Below are 20660 nucleotides of genomic sequence, written 5' to 3'. Positions count from 1 at the left end.
CTTGAAAATTTTTATCCAGGAGTTGGTATCAGAGATGAGCTTTGGAAAGATTAAAGCTTCCCAGAATACTGTTTTAAAACTTGGATTCTTAGTCTGTTTACTTGTTTACAAGCTTATCTCAAGGATGGAGGAAAACATTTTTAGTTATTTTTGAGTCAGTATCTTTCAAGTGCTCATTTCACCCTCCCCTACCTCTGAACTAACATTAAGCACCTAGAAGAGTCAGATCAACTTTTCTAATTGGCTGAGGATTATAAACTGAGGAGTAGTAAATGAGGGTCTGAGATTGTGCTCCACCAATGGGGCAGGAAACAGGGCACTGAGGCTTGTATTTTACATAAAGACACAAAGGAGCTGTACTTCAGGTAGTCAAATCTCGCTCATTGTGCAGTCTCCCCATTATAGGATACAGTGAGTCTTGGATATGACCAACTATACTATCAACTTCATGAGCAAAATAGCTTCTATTCTGAAGCCTTATGACCTGAGAGAAACCCAGGCGAGTGAAGCCCTATGGCAGGCTCCTCTGTAGCCTAATGTGGGGATTCCCTCCTCTGAGTAATACTGAGATTGGGCCTGAAGCAATCTCCAGAAAAAGAAATCTATGCATCTCTGCATTTCAGGTTGTAAGACGGTGATGAGTAAAATTGACATATCACTAACTGACCAAACTGAGACCAAACCAAATTGAGGGCACGCACAGAGCTAAGTGGTTTACAAACACTGTTTGACTGACTTGGACAAAACATCAGATGACTATATGGGTAAGTGCATAGTCTCAAGGGGTTTCCCTTCTAATGCAGGGAGAAAGACAACTGTAACGGTCAGTAAAGAGAAAAAGAAAGGGGCTCTGAAAGAAAATCATATCATGTCATAAAGTAACCAGGTGGAAGCCTATATCCCAGCACTGGCCATGGCAACACATGAACCAGCAGTGACAAGGAGTCAGCGTGCAAAGGGCCGATGCAGAGGGAAGAGCGATTACAATGGTACTGAGGTGGGAACACCTCCATTTATTCATACCAGATGTTTGGAATCACAGAAATAAACTTTTTATTCATCACCATCTCGACTATAACTTGTGCAAATGCTATAGATCCTACTGTAGGATTGATATGCACCCAAAGGAGCTGTATCTCTTCAGTGCTCACTGGGTAGAATTGTGAAGGTGCTACTCCATTGTAGCTCAGCCTGAAGCTCACATGCTAATTACCTCCCACCATGCTGCTTCAGGGGCCACAGGTCTACTGCCGTAAGCTTTAGGAGGGTGGGAACATGCCTGATATGTTCACATAGACAGTCTTAGGATTTAACAAATGTCTACTATTTTTTGTATTCTCAAAAACATTGGTTGATGAGATGATTTATGATCAGTTAATGTTATGAGTCATTGTAGTACCAAATTTGGGCAAGTAAAGGGCTATTATCACTCCCACTTGACATATTGGAACAAGGAGGCCACAACTAAGCACAATGCCAAAGGCAGGTAACTCCCATTCCAGATGCAAAGGCCTTCCATTATTCATAATACTACTGCATATTAAATCTCCACAAACACATGATTCATTACCACACAGATTCAGATGGACAACATGTGATCCACAGTTTCCCTCAACATAGTAATTACCAAAAGAAGGTCTAATGATTTGTAGTCTTCCTAAAAAGCATGTTATTCCAGTTCTCCACCAACTTCCAGAAAAACATGAAAATATGACAGTTTGTTGATTCACAAGAATTTGCCTCGGGTTTCTTTTTATACGGTGTATTGTTAGTACAATTCAGTTTTAGTGATAGGTTAACTGGCAAATATACATTAAATCATACTCATAAGATACACTCTGATAGGTACTATCAGAAAAATAAGATACACATATACATATACATTTCCTGACCTTCAGGGGCCCTAAAATCTAGTCAAGGAGATGCCTTTCATTATATGAAATAGTAAATAATAATCTAACATTACAATAAAAGGGAACTGATAAAATGTTATGAGGACACATACGACTCACAGTCATCCATCCATCAGTGTGGTTCAGATATAAGGTGGATAAGAATCTTTAGTAGAATTTTTGGTAAATACAGAAAGTGAAAAATAAACACAGTAACATAAAGTGTGTATGTGTGTATACATGTGGTTTGTTCTCCCTTAAAATAAAAATTAGTTCCAGAGCATCAACTTTAAGAAACCCAACTCGATACCCGTTCTTGTCGCATGGCAACCACAAAGAAGCACAATGCTGCAAGGAAATCTCTAGAGAATAGCTTGGGCGTGGAACAATGTTTCCAAACAGAGAATAAGGTTTCTGTCTCTATAATCCCTCTTCTATTACAGTAACACCTCATTTGAGAAGCAGCATGCCATTGTAGAAAATCAGGAGTCAAAAGGGCTTGAAGTTGGAGTTTCCTGACTCTGCTACCAACTTGACGTCTGTCCTTTCCACCACCATCCTGGAGGGAGCTGCATGGACACAGGGAGTCAGGAGCTCTCTCCAGCTCTGCAGTCAGACACATCTGCCACTCGCTTTTTGTACAATCCCAGGCAGGTCATTCTGCTTTTACAGATTATATATATTTTTTTCATCTATAAATTGGGAAGAACAGTACCTCTGTAAACTGAAATGCATGTTACTAAGTGAAAGAAGGTTACATCTGAAAAGGTTACATACTATGTGATTCCAACTAGGCGACATTCCAGAGAAGACAAAACTCATGGGACAGTAAAAAGATAAGTGGTTTCCACGGGTCAGAGGGTGAGATGAATAGATACAGTACAGGGGGTGTTTTTAGGGCAGTGAAGCTATTCTATATAATACCATAATTGTAGACAAATGTCATTATGCATTTGTTCAAACACATACAATGTACGAGAGTGAACTCTAATGTAAACTATGGACTTTGGGTATTTATGACAGGACAACGTGCATTCATCGACTGTAAAAAATGCACCACTCTGGTAGAGAATGTTAATAATGTAGGAGGCTATATGTATGTATGGGGACAGGGAGAATATAGGAAATTTCTGTACCTTACTCTAAATTTTGCTGTGAATCTAAGATGGCTCTAAAAACTAAAGTCTATTTAAAACAAAGAATAGCACCTCTACCACACAGTATTGAGAATTAAATGAGATAAAACTTAGCACAGAACCTGCCAGGTAGCCAGTGTTCAATAAATATCAGCTATTACTATGATCTTGTTTCTTAGCCTATAAGTCAAAAGTTGCTGATTGCAGTGAAAAGTCAGAACTGCTAGAAGAAGACATACTGATGGTGAAAACGTGTTACGGAAGAACACAGAAGAATAATGGGAAGACGCATAAGAATTCTGAAAGAATGTGTGTGGAGCCTGTACAGTAAGGACACAGTGCCCTGCATCTTAGCTGACCAGCGAGGATTGGCACATCATGGCAATACAATCAACGGCACTGGCAGGTAAGAAAAGCAGGGTTGGAAATTCTCACTCTCCTTCAATCCCATCATTTGGGGACTCTGACTGAATCACTTCATTACCCTGAGCTGGGTCCCTGCCATCAGCACCAGCAACAGGATCGGCTCAGCTCCTGTCTGCTCTATGTCAGCTTACAGGACTAGGACCTTCCTGGCATGGGCCATCCTGTTGCAAAAAGCTAAGTAAGCCCCACAGAAATCCATTTGTCACAGCAATGATTGGTGACCAATTTCTTCAACTATAAAAGAGGAAACAATATGCGTCTCACAAAGCAGTGGAGAGAATTGAATGAAATGATGCATATAAATCATCTAACACACACTCCCAGCATATAATAGATGCTACATCAGTGTTGGTATGGATAGGAATGCTTTCTAAATGACAGCTCACAGTGACTTTCAGGTGTCAGCACAGAGCTACATTTGCTGCTATTCTGACCTTGGTATTGTGTCTCTGCTTTGAAAACTGAGTTTGCATTACATTCTTGGGCCTTAGTTTTCCAGATGTTATGAACAAGCTGCTTTGTAACATAGCACCTGGCACATTTAGGTTCCCAGAAATGTCTTTTGAAAAAAGGAAGGGATAAGTGTATGCATAACATGCTCTAGTCCCCGTTCACTTACCTTCATTTTAATAACCCTCTGCTAGCATTTGACCCCTGCCATGTCCCTTATCTAGTCCCTTATCTAAAACCTGAAGCCCAGACTCAAAACTGAGTCTGGTGGCCAAGCCCTTCTCTCTGTTAGAGAGCACCCAAAGTCCACATGCCTTACTGCTTGGACATACAAGTAAATCATGTTCCAGCCTCTCAGTCTCTGGACTTCACACATGTGTCTATTACACTATCAGCAACTGCAGTATGATTTGGGTGTGTGCCATCTGTGGTATTTCGTTTGCACTGTCGGCACTTACAAAAGGCTCAGCCCAGCTACCTTCATTCACTCCATCTCAACAAAGAGGACTAGGATCTTTCTGGTCTGGCCCATCCTGTTGCAAATAACTAAATATGTCCTGTGGATGCCCAAAGCACAATAACCATGCTCCATTTGTCACAGCTGTAATGACCCCTGGAATTCAGCAATCTAAGTATGTGTGGAAGACAGGTGAGTCAGGCCTGCAGTCAGTCTATCGACATATGGTATCAAAAAGTCTCCTGGCAGGGAAAATCACTCTCAAGAAAGGAGTCAAGCTGGGTTAAGTACAAAGCCAAACTGTAGAGAAGAGGACTGATTCTATGAGTTCAAATCTGTTCTCCAGTCTAGTCCTCCCATACATTCCTGTCTGAATTTTGTCAGGAAGTGGGAAGGAGAGATCATGTGTAGAAAAACATGGGAAAACACCAGAGAACATACGCAAACCATGTGGAAAAGTGGAGCATTAATGAAAAAGAGCATTCTTTCTACTTCTGTATGGCCTTGGCACATGAAGGACATCAAAGAACCTGACATCCCACAGGCATCTTCAAACCAAAGCACATCTGCAGCTTCATTCAAGAAAGAGACAGAAATAGCTAGAAGTGACAGTGTTGCCTACTTGAAGCAGGTGGACAGAGCACTGGATGATGGGAGTGAAGAGCTACCCACTGGCAGTAACTCACCTCTAAGGATTCTAAGGATGTCAACAGAGAAGGGATAAGCACAGAAATAATGGATGTCATCTAGTACCTGACTGGACAATTTGTGCACTCAAAGATTATAAACAGGGTGGTTAATTAATCAGCAAAAAAATATATTGAGTGAAGTATCCTGCTAAGGATCATGACTCCATAATTATTAAGTGAGGTCAACACCCTAGAAAATATAAATTACCTAGCCACTTTGTTGAAAATAACAGAAAATTATATGAGTTTATTCATCTATTTATCTAAAAGCAATCCCTAAAACACAACCACAGGTCAGGTTGCTGTGACAAACAATAGAGAAGCATATGGTTAAGTTATTCTCAGAAATTCATAGATATATCAAAAATCATAGAATTTCAGATGTCATTATAGAGATGTGATTGAAGAGCTATGGAAGCCCAGATTAATCTGCTAGGAAAAAAGTAATTCATAGAAATTTGGATGAGAAAGCAACCTTTAATTTGGATATTCCCAAATACAATAAAAGAGAAAGAAAATATTGTGCAGGTGCATTTTTATAGGAGACTGGGCTCTAAAGTAAATATGTAAGAAAAAAATCAATAGAGTAAAATTTATCCTTGTATATTCCTGAAATCATCCATGAAGTACACATGGATTTGAGTCTACAATCCGTAGAATTTTTAACTTTAAAGTCTGAGAACCACCAAGTCAATCTAAAGGACAGAATGAAAGAAACCATGTGTACATGGTCTATGCATGAAAATATTTCTGCTTTTAAAGTAACTTCTTAAAGAGGAATCAAGAGATAATTCTATTGTTTCTTTCTCTGTAGAATTTATCCGATCTTAACATGAAGTCTCTATGATCGCTTAAAACAGAGCTTCAAAATTCATGAAGCAAAAAACTAATAAAACTGAAAGAAGAAATTTTAAAATCCAAAATTGTAGATGGAGATTTCAACATTTCTTTCTCTGTAATCAATATAACAAATAGGAAATAAGTAAGAATACAGAAAACTTGATCAATGGTACCAACCAAGCTGACAAAGGTGATATGCACATTCTTCCTAAGTGTATTTGGGACACTCATCAAATGGACCATATTCTGGGCATAAAACAAACATTAAGAAATCATAAAAATTAGAACCATACAAATTACTTAACCATAGTAAAATTAAACTAGAAACCAGGAATATAAAGATAGCTGGAAAATCCCCCATGTTTTGAAATTAAAAACATGCTTCTAAATAACTATGAACCACCACCAACAAAAAAAAGTCACATGGAAAACTAGAAAATATTTTGAGTTGAATGAAAATGAAAACCCAACATATTAAATATTGTGGGATGTATCTAAGACATTGCTTAGGGGAAAATTCATAGCATTAAGCACATAAATTAAGAAAAAAAATCCAAGTTTCCATCTTAAAAGGTGGGAAAAGAAGAACAAATTAAACCCAAAACAAAGAGAAGTAAGGAAATATAGTTAAGAGGATAAACCAGTAGACTCAAAAGCAGAAAACCAATAGAGAATATCAAAGGTTGTTTCTTCAAAAAAAAAAAAAAAATCAATAAAATTGACAAATGTTAGTTTGATCAAGAGAAAAAAGAGAAGAAACAAATCACCAATATCAGGGATAATAAAAGGGACCATCACTATAAAATCCTACAAATATTGAAAGAAAATAAACAGATGTTAATAACTAGATGTTAAATCACTCTTACCTACTCAAAAAACTTTTGTGCTCATCTAAAAACCTGTTCATGAAAGCCTATAGAGAATCTATTCATAATTCAAAAATCTAGAAACAAGCCAAAGACTCATCATCAGGTGAAAAGAGAAACAATGGCATCCACAAAATACAATGTGACTCAGCAATAAAAATGGATAGAAAGAATACTGATATATGCAATACCATGAACGAATTTCAAATGTGTTACACTAAGTGTAAGAAGACACATTCAAAAGGCTTTATGATATATGATTCCATCTATAAGACATTCTAGAAAAGGCAAAAATATAGGGACAGGAAACAGATCAAAGGTTTCCAAGGAATGGGAGAGGTGAGAAGTACTGACAAGAGCAGGATAGTATGAAGGAATCTTGGGGGATGATGGAATAGTTTGCTCTCTCGATTGTGATGGTGGTTATGTCACTGTATTTGACAAAACTCATGGAACTTTAATGCAAAAAAAAAAGTAAATTTTATTGTTTAGGAAAAACGTGAATAAAACACTACCTGTGACCTTACTGCATATCTTGTGATTTGCCTGTTACTTTGAATTAAAACAAAACAGTGGAGTTGCATCTTGGCAAAGGTCAAGTTCCAAAGTCAGTGATAAGTTAAATATAGGTGTAAAAATAACCACATGCGTTGCAGACAGACTCCCATTAAAAACTGTTAAATTTTTAAAAAGTCATTATATTTTTTAAATTTTCTTTGAAGTGAAATTTAAAATTCACCCCATATAGGTATATAATTCAATTATTTTAGGAACATATATAGTGTGCAAACATCACCAGGATTCAGCTTTAGAGCATTTCCACCATCCCAAATGATTTGCTTGTGCTTATTTGAAATCAATAACCAATCCCCACCCAATCCTAGGCAACTGCTAACGTACTTTCTGTGTCTTTAAATGTTTTTTCTAGTCATTTCATACAAATTATATCATACAATATTTGTTCTGCTGTGTTTGTCTTCATTCAGTTTATATAATTTTTCTTAGTTCACCCATGTTGTTAACATGTATCAGTAGACTGTCTCCCTCTCTCTCTCTCTCTCTTTTTTTCCACATAGCACTATTGCATGAATATACCTACCACATTTTGTTGGGACAACTGGGTGCCTCAGTCAGTTAAGCGTCCAACTCTTGATTTTGGTCCCAGTCATGATCTCACAGTTGGTGAGATCGAGCCCCACATCAGTCTCCATGCATCAGCACAGAGCCTGCTGGGGATTCTCTCTCACCTTCTCTCTCTGCCCCTCCTCCATGTGCACACATGCACATTCTCTCTCTCTCTCTCTCAAAATAAATAAATAAACTTAAGAAAAATATATACCACATTTTCTATATCTATTACCAGCTAATGGACACTCAATTTGTTTCCACACTTTGGCTCTCATGAATAATGATGCTATGAATATTCACATGTAAACTTTGTGTAGATTTTTTTCTTCATGTCTCTTTTCTTGAGTAAATAACTAGGAGTAGAATTGCTGTACTATATAGTTAGGTATAGTGAACTTTTTAAAAAAGTGACAAACTGTCTTCCAAAGTGTGTCTACAGCAGCAAAAATGTAAGTTATAGTTTCTCCACATTTCCCGTCAACATTTGCTACTGCAGTTGTTTTGATCACAGCCATTCTAGTGTGTGGACAGTGGTATTTCCTTGTATTTTAACTGCTTCTTCCTAATGACTAGTGATGTTAAACATCCTTTCAGAGAGGTTTATCTGCCATTTGTAGATGTTCTTTGTGGAAATGTCTTTTCAAAGCTTTTGCCCATTTCATTGGGTTGCTTTTCTTTAAGTTGTAAGAATTTTTTATCTATTCTAGATGCAAGTCCTTTGTCAGATATACATGTTTTGCATGTATTTTCTCCTAATCTACAACTTCTCTTTTATTATCTTAATGGCTTCTTTTGAAATGAAAAAGTTATTAATTTTGATTATGTAAAAGATCACAGGATCCGTCATCTAAGATGTTTTTTCTAGCATTTTTACCTGATTCTTGTGGAACTTCATAAACTTCTTTTCTCTCAAAAAATCCACTTCTTGAACATGCTCCTTATCTGGCATTAGCATACAACTGTGACAATGAATTCCACACTGAATGAAAAGAAATAGATGATGGATCTTGTGGTCTTTTGTCTTAACTCCATTTGCCAGGTATCATGATTCTCTCACATTATCCTCATAGTAACTTATGTTCTTTTATATCAAATCCCAATGGCTTCTCCAAAATACTGAAGAAGAATAGACTGCCCAGTTTAGAGATGACAAAACTGTAACAATGTTGTTTTTCAAGTATGCAAAGGTTATAGTACAGAGAAAAGTATTCAGTATAAACCTCTGTCATTATTATCATTTTTAAAAAGGAAGGGTAGATGTTATAGAGGAGAGAAGAACTAAAAAAAAAAAAAAAACAATAAATAGGGGAAATTTTAGTATTACAAATGAGATCTCAGTTTAGGTTCAACATATACTAAGATCTTACTTACTGGAAATCAGACACAGTATGTCACCTGATTTTATCCTCCTGACAATCCTGTGAGGTAGATAATAGATCTCTATCTATAGACAAAGAGAGCTAAGCTTGGAGTAGATAAATGAATTGTCCATGGCTGGGGCACCTCCATTGGAAGAGCATGCAACTCTTGATCTTGGGGTTCTGGGTTTGAGCCACATGTTGGGTACAGATATTACTTAAATATATATATATATATTTTTTTTAATTTTTATGTATATGTATTTTTAAGAGCAAGAGAGACAGAGTGTGAGCAGGGGAGGGACAGAGAGAGAGAGGGAGACACAGAATCCGAAGCAGTCTCCGGGCTTGAGCTGTCAGCACAGAGCCCGACGTGGGGCTCGAACTCACAGACCACGAGATCATGACCTGAGCCGAAGGTGGATGCTTAACCAACTGAGCCACCCAGGTGCCCCAATATATTTCTTTTTTGAATGAGTTTCCAAGGCTTTATTGCTAGTAAGTGAAGTAAGAGTTGAACTCAAAATTAGAGATTGTATACTTTTTCTCAAGTGTTAATTTCAGGAGGAAAAATTATAAAATGCCAGCATACAATTATTTCAGGAAAGAGGCGGTCTTTACAGAAAGCATTTCAATTGTGTGTGACAAATGACAGTTCTTTTCAGGGTCAGTTCTACCTGTGGTGTACAGCTCAATAAAGGTGGAATGCCAAAGGTCAAACCTTTCAGGCTCAGGGTGGCTGCCCCACTTCATGCCTTTTTGAAGAAACCAACACTAACCACGTGCATACTGCCATTTACCTTGCCTCATTTCTAAAATAAGAAAACTAAAAGTTACTGTCTAAGGCTCTATTCACCTTCAAGTATCTGTTTCCCTTCATCTAACATAAAGATTGTTTAGTGTAATTCCATTATTGAGTTTGATGTTAGATCACAGGGTATGGACTATCAAAGGTCTGCCACGTTGACTGCATTACGGCTTTATCTGGGGATAAAAGTAAAGTTAGATTTTTATCATTTCCATTCTAGTCCTTTCATTTCTGAAAACACACACACACACACACACACACACACACACACAAGAAGACCTTAACTAATTACACGCAATGCTGTTCACAAGTGAATATGGTTAATTATTGATATAATCAATCTACTTTTTAAAAAGTTTGGTAGTTTTTCAGAAGAAAAGCATTTAATTTTAATAAACATGAAATATGTACAAAAATGAAAAGGTAATATCAATTATAAGGTTACTTTTTAAAGCAAAGTATTATAACACAGTAGTAATAAAAATATGGTTTTCAGCTTTCAATCCATGAAAATTTTATTTAAGTAATTTCATGATCATAGTTTTATTAACCCTCCTCACAAGTTTTACAAAGAAACCATGTTTAAGAGTATAAATCAGTGATAGGAACAGTAAGAATCACCTTAGTGACAGTCTTGGAAAACTGAGAAAAAGCCCTAGGACTGGTATTGACTGATGTCATAGTTCTGTGACAACATTGCTGTGTGACCTTACATAGTAAATCAACCCCCCTCATAAGTGACTTACTTATTTAGAAAGAGGATAAGAATCCCTTCCTATTGACTACCTCAAAAAATTAGCTTAAAATCGTATGAGGAAACACAAAAGTACTTTGAATGTTTAGAAGTTCAGCAGAAATTCAAACTATCAGCCAATACAATGCACCTGCTCTATAAATCTAACCCTTATTATCTCTTAGGTTTTATTCAGGATGAAGAAACAAAATAGAAAATATCCTATTATTTTAGTTTTAGATTTCTAACTCATTTGTGACAATGCCCTCTATTTCAGTTATTTATCCAACTGCCAAAAACATTAACAGAGGTCCACTTCCACCTGCTCAGCGCTGTGCTAGGAGTCATGGAGAATATGGACAAAAGGCATATAAAAGACATGCTCAAGTGGTCCACAGTGTAGCTGAGGAGGCTGAGATAATGGACACTAAGAACAAGAAATGGTCTGCAATAATGAAGTCGAAATTAGATAAGATCAAGGAACTCGGCCAGCAAGTGGTTGTCTCAGTCAATGTATATTCATGGATTTAAGTTCTTCATCTTAACAACCTATTCAATTATTACATTTTAATCAGGATTTGTATTTTAATATAGTAAGGTTCACATGCAGCTGTAAGAAATGATACAGCAAGTCTGGGTGGCTCAGTCGGTTAAGCATCACACTTCGGCTCAGGTCATGATCTCACAGCTCGTGAGTTTGACTCCCAAGTCAGGCTCTGTGCTGACAGCTCAGAGCCTGGAGCCAGCTTCAGATTCTGTGTCCCCATCTCTCTCTCTCTCTCTCTCTCTCTCTCTCTCTCTCAATCCCTCTCTCTCTCTCTCTTTCTCTTTCTTCCCCTCCCCTGCTCGGCTCTCTCTCTCTCTCTCAAAAATAAACAAACATTACAAAAATGTTTTTAAGAAATGATACAGCAAGATACCATGCACCCTTAACTCAATTTCCCCCAATGGTAGCATTTGCAAAACTATAGTATAATCAGGATATTAACATGATACAGTAAAGCTACAGACCATTTCTATTACCACCAGACCTTCAAGATGCCATTACAGCCACACTCACTTCTGCTCTGACCACATGCCCTCCTTAACTCCTAGCAACCACCCATCTACCTTCTCAATCTTTCTACTTTTGGCATTTCAAGAATGCTTTGTAAATAAAACCATGTAGTAGGTAACTTTTTTGTTGGCTTTTTTCACTTAGCATAACTCTCTGGAAAATCAGTCATACAGGCTGTTGCCCATATCGATCACTGGTTTCATTCTATTGCTGCGTAGTATTCCATGGTATGGCTGTACCACAATTTGCTTCACCAATCATTTACTGAAGGACATCTGAATTGTTTCCCATTTGGAACTGTTATTAATGAAGGTCCTATAACACCTGTGTATAGGTTTTGGTGTGAACATAAGTTATCATTTCTCTGAAGAAGGCCCAGGAGTACAGTAGGTGTGTGTTTAGTTTTTCAGAAACTGCCAGACTGTTTTCCAAAATGACTAAACCAAAATGACTAATTTACATTACCATGAGCAATATACAGGTGTTTATATGCCTCCTTATTATCACCAGCCACTGGAGTTTTCACTATTTTTTATTTTACCATTCTGATAGGTGTAGAGTGACACGTCATTGTGGTTTTGACTGGTATTCCGCTCATTGATAATAATGTTGGACATATTCTCATGTGCTTATTTGCTATCTGTACATCTCTAGTAAAATATCTCTTCCTATCTTTGCCCATGTTCTAATTGCACTGTTTGTTTCTTGTACTGCTGAATTTTCTAAGTTCTGTATATATTTTCTAGATACTAGGCCTTTGTCAGATATGGAGTTTGCAATTACGTTCTCCTAGTCTGTAGCTGGTCTTTTTACCCTCTTTTTTAATTTTTTTTTTTAACATTTATTTATTTTTGAGATAGAGAGAGACAGAGCATGAACAGGGGAGGGTCAGAGAGAGGGAGACACAGAATCCGAAACAGGCTCCAGGCTCCGAGCCGTCAGCACAGACCCTTTTGGTATCAAGTCTTATAGCTATTTGCCTTGGCCCAAATACTGAAGATTTTCTCTTCTTTTTTAAAAAGGTTTATACTTTTATATTTTATATTTAAGTCTGTGATCCATTTTTGGTTAATATATTTGAGTTTTATATAGGCTATCAGACTTTGAGACTCCCATTTTTTTTTTTTTTTTGGTCTATGAACATCTAAATGCTCCAGTATTAATTACTAAAAGATCATCTTTTCTCCATTGACTTGTTTCTGACTCTGTCAAATTCAGTTGGTCATATTTGCGTGGATATATTTCCAATTCTCTATTCTGTTCCATTGATCTATGTGTGTATCCCACTGTTAATTCTACAGTTTCATAATGTAGCAGTATACTAAGTCTTAAAATCAGGTACACTGATTCTTCCCACTTTATTCTTCTTTTTAAATTGTTTTAAGGGGAAGGGAAAAAAAAAAAAAAAGGGGGTTAGAGTGGGAGAGAGCCAAAGCATAAGAGACTGTTAAAAACTGAGAACAAACTGAGGGTTGATGGGGGGTGGGAGGGAGGGGAGGGTGGGTGATGGGTATTGAGGAGGGCACCTTTTGGGATGAGCACTGGGTGTTGTATGGAAACCAATTTGACAATAAATTTCATATATTAAAAAATAAAAATAAAAAAATAAATAAAATAAAAATAAATAAATAAATAAGTAAATAAATAAATAAATTGTTTTAGCTATTCTAGTTTCTTTGAATTCCATATGAGTTTTAGCCTAATAAATACTATAACACATACTATACTATACATATACTATAATGAATATATTATATAATACTATAATACTATAAAAATCACGTTGGAATTTTTCTAGGAAATGTGTTAAATCTGTAGATCAGTTTGGAAGGATTGGATATAGTAAAGATATCAAATAGTAAAGATATCAAATAGTAAAGTTTTAAGTCTTCCAATCTATGAAAATATAATTAAAAATAAGGTATAATATTATGGATTGAATTGTGTCCCTCAAAAAGACATACTGAAATTTTAACCCTGAAACCTATAAATGTGATTTTTGCAGGAAATAAGGTCTTTGCAGATGTAATCATAAATCCTAATCCAATGACTGGTCTGGCTTCTTCATAAAGCAAAGAAAATTTGGATACAGACACACAGAGATGAGGATACCATGTGACAACACAGAGGCATAGATTGGAGTAATGAGTCTACAGGCCAAAGAATGCCAAGGATTGCCACTAAGAACAAAGCTAGGAAGAAGACGAGGAGTAGATTCTCCCAGAGAACCTCCAGAAAGGAATCAATACTATTGACTCCTTGATTTCAGATTCTAGCCTCCAGAACTATGAGAGAATAAATTTCTGTTGTCTTAAGTAAAAAATGAAAAAAAAGAAGATATTTTTCTCTATTTATTTAGATTTTCTTTGATTTCCTTGATCAGCATTGTGTAGTTTTCAGCATATAAACCCTGCACATTTTGTTACATTTACACCTACTTACTTCTTTAAAATTGTGAAGGATTGTAAATGGCTTTTAATTTCCATATCCATGTGTTTATAGAGAAATACAATAGGTCTTTGTATGTTTATCTTATATCCTGTGTTTACTGAATTCACTAATTGGTTTTAGGAGTTATTTTGTAGATTATTAGGATTTTCTATGTAGACAGTCATTGCATCTGAAAATAGTGGCAGTCCTGTTCCTTCCTTCCTACTCTGCATGACTCTCTTTCATTTTGTTTTTTGTTTTGTTTGGGGTTTTTTTGGTAGATGTTTTTATCAGATTGAGAAAATTCCCCCCTACTGTAACCTTTATGAGAATTTTTTATCATAAATAATTATCAAATTTTTAAAATGCTTTTTCTGAACCATTTGATATGATCATGGAATTTTTTTCTTCTTTAACCTCTTAATAGGGTGGAATACACTGACTGACTCTCAAATATTAAAACAGCTTTGCATTTGTGGAATAAATTCCACTTGGTAATAGAGTTTAACTTTTTATATATTACTGAATTTTACTTGCTAATATTCTATTAAGGATATTTTCATGTATATTCATGCAATATATGGGTCTACAGTTTGTTGTCATTATTGTTTTTGAATCATCTTTGGTTTGAGCATAAAGATAATACTAGCTTCAGAAAATGAATTAGGAAGTATTCTTTCTTACTTTGTTTTCTGGAAGAGATTCTATAGAATTGGTGTTAATTCTTTAAACACCAGGTGGAATTCTCCAATGAAATCAAATGGGCCTATGGGTGCCTGGGTGGCTCAGTGGGTTAAGCACCTGACTTTGGCTCAGGTCATAATCTCAGGATTGGTGAGTTCAATCCCCGCCTCTGGCTCTGTGCTGTCAGCACAGAGCCCACCTCAGATCCTTGGTCCCCACCCCTCTCTTTCTCTGCCCCTCCCCTCACTCATGTTCTCTCTCTCTCTCTCTCTCTCACACACACACACACACAATAAACATAAAAAAATTATTTAAAAAATTATAAATTCAAGTTCTTTAATAGTTATGGTGCTATTCAAATTATCTATTTCATATTGAGTTAGTTGCGGTACTTTGTGATGAATTGGACCATTTATGTGTGTAAAAGTTGTTCCTGTGGTGAAAAAGAATGCTTTCTATCAACCAGAATGGAGATATAAATTCAAACACCCCACTTGGACTTCTCTGTCATCAGGCTGCTGATGGTATTTGTTCACCTCATTACAGCCTCAGGAGGTGAAAGTCTCAAGTATCCCCCTGGGCCTCTTCTTACATGAATAGTGGTGGGGCCACATTTTTTTCTGTGGTATTTGGCTGGAGATTATTGTCTAAGAAGTTTCTGTCTTACAAGGCTGCCCCTTTCTTGCTCCTTTAATTAAAGAGAGCAGGCATTTCTTACTGTTTTGGTTTGGCTTGGGTTTTGTTTTGGTTTTGTATTGTCCTCTGTGTCTGTGGACCTTTCTGGGATGCCAGCTCTTCAGCTTTCAAAGCTTATCACGATGCTGTCTCAGGTTCTAAAGACCTTAAAGAGTCTGTTTATTTTCTCCACTTTTCAGAGTCTCCTTATGTATTTTTTATATACAGTATTCAGACTTTGTAGTTGTACTTAGCAGGATGAATAGGGAAAAGTATGCCTGTTCTACCTCTCAGAAACAGAAGTCATCCAGGGCTTAGTTTTAAATAATTAGTTTGAAATAAATTGACAGAGATGAACTTGTGGTACATTAAACAGCCTGATCAAAACATAAATCTTTACTTATGAAACTAATCCTTTGCCCCTTTATGGACAGTCTGCTACGTCTCAGGAGAAGAAAGCTCAAGAGAGGAAAGGAGAAAAACAGAAAATAGGAGAAAATGGAAGAGTTTCTGTATGCCATTCATTACTTTACTCCTGCTTCACCCTCAAGGCAAGTGTAGGACCCCAAAATACCAAAAGGTCAGGCATATTCTAAGGCTGACTCCAACATCAGTCTAGCCAATAGAGATTATACATCCGTCCATCTATCTATCTATCTATCTATCTATCTGACATATATTTTAATCACTCACTTTTTAGGTACTCTCATGCTAAACATAACAGAGAAAATTAAGTTAAAAAATCAAAGTCTCTCTCAGAACACCTTAAAAACCTGCATACAAAAAATACTATAATAATAGTAAGGTTCTAGTGAATGGCATAAAATGGGCCACATTGCTAGGAAAGGATTAAGTATATTTGTATTGGGAACCATAAGTTTTTTTCTTTTTCTCTGGTTTCCTTGCTCCTTGTAACCAAATCCAACACCTACAAGATCAGACATCAGTTCTAAAAGCCAATTATGAGAGAGGCTGGAAGTATATCAATTGATAAATAAATAACTCATCCTCTTTAAGCCTGTAATGAGATGGCTAATCCAGGAACACTGGCCTCCTAAGCTCCCCTCAGAATTTCCTTCATCCTTTGCTGCACCAGAGGATGGTGCTGGCCAGCCCTGTGCATCTGAATCTCAGACTCACTTTATCACCGTCCTGCGTCAGCACAGGGCTTGGCTCCTGCCATGTTTGGTCAGGTCTCCTACAATGATATCTCCTGACATCCTGGATCATGAAAATTAGCTAGTGGGATTTCCAACCACTGTTTCCCTCTAGCAGGTATTGTTAATCATTTCATTATAATGAAGCCAGTGACTTCCAGAAAATGGGTAATCTAACAAACAAAGATAAAGTTTTTGTTCTTCAAAAATGAAGCAGATTTCTGCTTCTGGCAATGGAAATCACTTTGTTTCTCACCAAGTGCCTGTTGAAAATAACTATAAAAGCTGAACAAAATATATAAAACTGTATGTTTGAAGTCATCAGAGAGTCATTAAGATAAAGAGAAGCTTCATGGCCAAGAGTCTGAAAGAAGGGGAACCAAGAGAAGTTTACCCCCAAAGCAGCAGCTGACAGGCTTACAGATTGAATGAAATATTTAAAAGTTGCACAGGAAAAGGCAACAAAAACTTGAGTTCAGAGTCTTCCAGGGATTAATAGCCTTAGGTAAAGACATAGGATGTCATTAGGGACCCCAGGGCACTTCAGCCTACAAGTAAGTGTTAACAGGAAAACAGATCAGCCCTCATAAGAACCTAAGAAAAGCCTTAGGTCAGCTCAACCCCTTAAAGGATTGAGGTGATTGGCATTTGACCAAGCTACTGGTCAGAAGCAAATCTAACTCCTACATGGAAAAAGAACATTCATTTAACCTCAAAATATCTCACAAGTTTTCTTTTACTATATATGACAATACAATATATGAGACTCAATAAAAAATAATCAGCATATTAAAAAAAATCTGACCGAATAACAAGAGGAAAAAAAACAGATAGTGCATAAAGACCCATGAGAAATCCAGTTATTGTATGATTCTGATAGAAACTTAAAAATAACTGAGATTAAATAGTTAAATAACTTGATAAAATTAAGCAGAGTTAACAATGATGAAAACAAAGACAGTGTAAATTCTAGAATTGAAATTAAGAACTTTGTAAATATATATACCAGTATGTCATACAGAACTGAAGGAAAAACATCAGTGAATCGGAAGATGAGTCAAATATTAAGATCAAAAGAAGGAGAAAAAAATGATAGAAAATGAAGAGCATGTCAAATTTATAGGACATGCACAAATGAAAAGATTAATATACATGTAATTTATTTTTTAATGTTTATTTATTTACTTTGAGAGAGAGAGAGAGAGAGAGAGAGAGAGAGAGAGAGAGAGAGAGAACACGAGCTGGGGAGAGGTCGAGTGAGAAGGAGAGTGAAAATCCCAAGCAGGTTCCATGCTGTCAGTGCAGAGCCCAACTCAGGGCTCTATCTCACAAACCATGAGATCATGACCTGAGCCAAAATCAGAAGTTGGATGCTCAGCTGACTGAGCTACCCAGGCATCCCAACAGACATGTAATTTAAATCTAAGTAGATAAATAGAAAAATGGGGCAATGGCGATATTTAAAAAGATGATTACAAAGAATTTTCAAAAACTGATCAAATACTGTAAGCTACTAATTTCTTAAAAATTCTGTGAACAGGGGCACCTGGGTGGCTCAGTCAGCTGAGTGTCCAACTTCGGCTCAGGTCATAATCTCACCGTTTGTGAGTTCAAGCCCTGCATTGGGCTCACTGCTATGGGTGCAGAGCCTGCTTTGGATCCTCTGCCCCCCTCCTCTTTCTTCTGCCCCTCCCCAACTTGTGTGTGCTATCTCTCCCTCTCTCAAAAATAAATAAAAACATTTTTCAAAATGCTATGAACCTTAAGAAGAATCAATAAAAAGAAAACAACCCAGCTAGGTATATTATAGTAAAATTGCTGAAGACCAAACTCAAAGAGAAAACCTTAAAAAAAGATATATGATAAAAAAAGTATATTAACTGCAAGGAGATGTGGACAATAAGACTGACAGCTGAGAGCTGACTTCTCAACTGAAGTAACAGACATCAGAAGACAGAAAAATACCTTTCAAGGACTGGGGGCTAGCTTGGGGGAAAGGCACTAACCCATAACAAAGGTTGGAAACATACCAGAATGTGAGCAAATGGAATTAAAGTATACTATAGCTCTTGCATTGAGTTGGTAATGGTAAAAAATGGTAATTTACATTAGACTTCAATAATTCAAGGATGCATTTTATAAACTAAGGTAACTAATAGTATAATGGTAAAAGAATGTGTATCTAGCCAGCTCACATGGGGAGAAATGGAAAAATAAATAATACCAAATCCACCTGAAGGAATATAAGAGAAGGAAAATATAGAGCAGAATGGGTAAATAGAAAACAAATGGTTTTAAACTAAATTTATCAATAACATCAAATGTAGATAAACTATTCAATTGAAAACAAAAAAAAAAACCAGTTCAGCTGAATTAGAAAAAAAAAAAAAAAAAAAAAAAAAAAAAAAAAATATATATATATATATATATATATATATATATATATATATATATATCACATGCTGCTTACAAGAGACACACCTGAAATAACAGAATATACAAAGGTTGAAAGTAAAAATAGGAAATACATATACCACAAGAATACCCATCATAGTATTTCGATCAGTCTCAAAGTAGACTTTTGCAAGAAGAACCACTTGAGATGAAATGGCTATTCTCAATGATAAAAGAATTAATCCATAAGGAAGATAAAACATTTTAAAATTTGTGCACTATTAATAAACAACCTCAAAACATATAAAGAAATTAGTGGGAGATTCAATTCTTTTATCCAGGAATGAATACAGCAGACAAACAAGAACAATCAGTAAGGAGATACAACATAAAAAAAAATGTAATTACAAATTTGATCTAGTTGACCTTTTAGAACATTGCAATCAATAACTATATAATAACATTCTTTCCAAGTACACAATGTATCAAAATTAACATATAATGGTCCATATGCTATTTCAAAGGTTTGAAATTATAGAGCATATTTTTTAACCTTAGTGGAATTAAGCTAGAAATGACTAAAAATCTCACTAGAAAACACCACATGCTTAGAAAATAGGCTGTACATTTGATAACTCATAAGCAAAGAAGAAATCATAAGAGGGATTAGGAAATAGTTTGAACGAAATTATAATGAAAATACTATACCTCAATACTTAGACGTTTTCTACAAAGTTGTGCTTAGAAAATAATTTACATCCTTTATGGGGTGCCTGGTTGAACATCCGACTCTTGATTTTGGCTCAGGTCATGATCTAATGGTTCATGGGATCCAGCCCTACATCAGTCTACACTGCCTAGGATTCTCTCTTCCTCTCTTCTCTCTCCTCCTTCCCCATTCTTTCTCTCCTCCCCTCAAAATAAATAAACTTTAAAATAAAAAGAGAAAAAATTACATTCTTTAAAAATATATTAGAATAAGGACTGAAAATCAATGATAAAAGAATATCAAGAAATTTTAAAAGAAGAGCATATTTAATGCAAAGAAAGTATTAAAGGAAACAAGAAATAAGTATAAGTTAATATAACTGAAACAAAGGCACAATAGAGAGAGGGATACAAAAAAAAGTGGTTCTCTGAAAAGACTAATATAACTAATAAACACTTGGCAATATTAATCATGAAAAAATAAAAGGCAAAAATAAATATTATCAACAATGAAAGATGAGATTTTACTACAAATCCTGTAGATGTTAAAAAGATAAGAATGGACTATTTTGAGAAGCTGTGTGCCACTAAATTTGAAAATTTAGGCAAAATGGACAAATTACTAGAAAAATACAAGCTAACCAAAATGATCCCTCCAAAACATAAAAATATGAATAATCCTAACACCTATGACTTAAATAGTCTGCCTTTCTTTCTCTCTCACTCTCTGTCTCCCTCCCACCCCCTTCCTTTGCGTCTTTCTATGACTTTG

At 36.0% G+C, this 20660-nt stretch overlaps 1 protein-coding gene across 8 annotated transcripts in view; it reads right to left on the bottom strand.

Annotated features, from left to right (window-relative positions):
• Positions 1-20660, bottom strand: part of RGS7 (regulator of G protein signaling 7) — a 515497-nt gene that overhangs the window by 336753 nt on the left and 158084 nt on the right. The window contains exon 1 of one of the 8 annotated variants that reach the window (XM_042925205.1): positions 8759-8822. The exons of the other annotated variants lie outside the window; for them this stretch is intronic. The gene's annotated coding sequence lies outside the window, so the exon portion shown is untranslated. Of the gene's footprint in view, positions 1-8758; positions 8823-20660 lie in introns of those variants that run through there. 8 annotated transcript variants of the gene reach the window in all.

This window comes from Panthera leo, chromosome F3 (genome assembly GCF_018350215.1).
Source record: "Panthera leo isolate Ple1 chromosome F3, P.leo_Ple1_pat1.1, whole genome shotgun sequence".
NCBI classification, from domain to species: domain Eukaryota; kingdom Metazoa; phylum Chordata; class Mammalia; order Carnivora; family Felidae; genus Panthera; species Panthera leo.
This window is presented reverse-complemented; position numbering and strand designations above follow the sequence as displayed.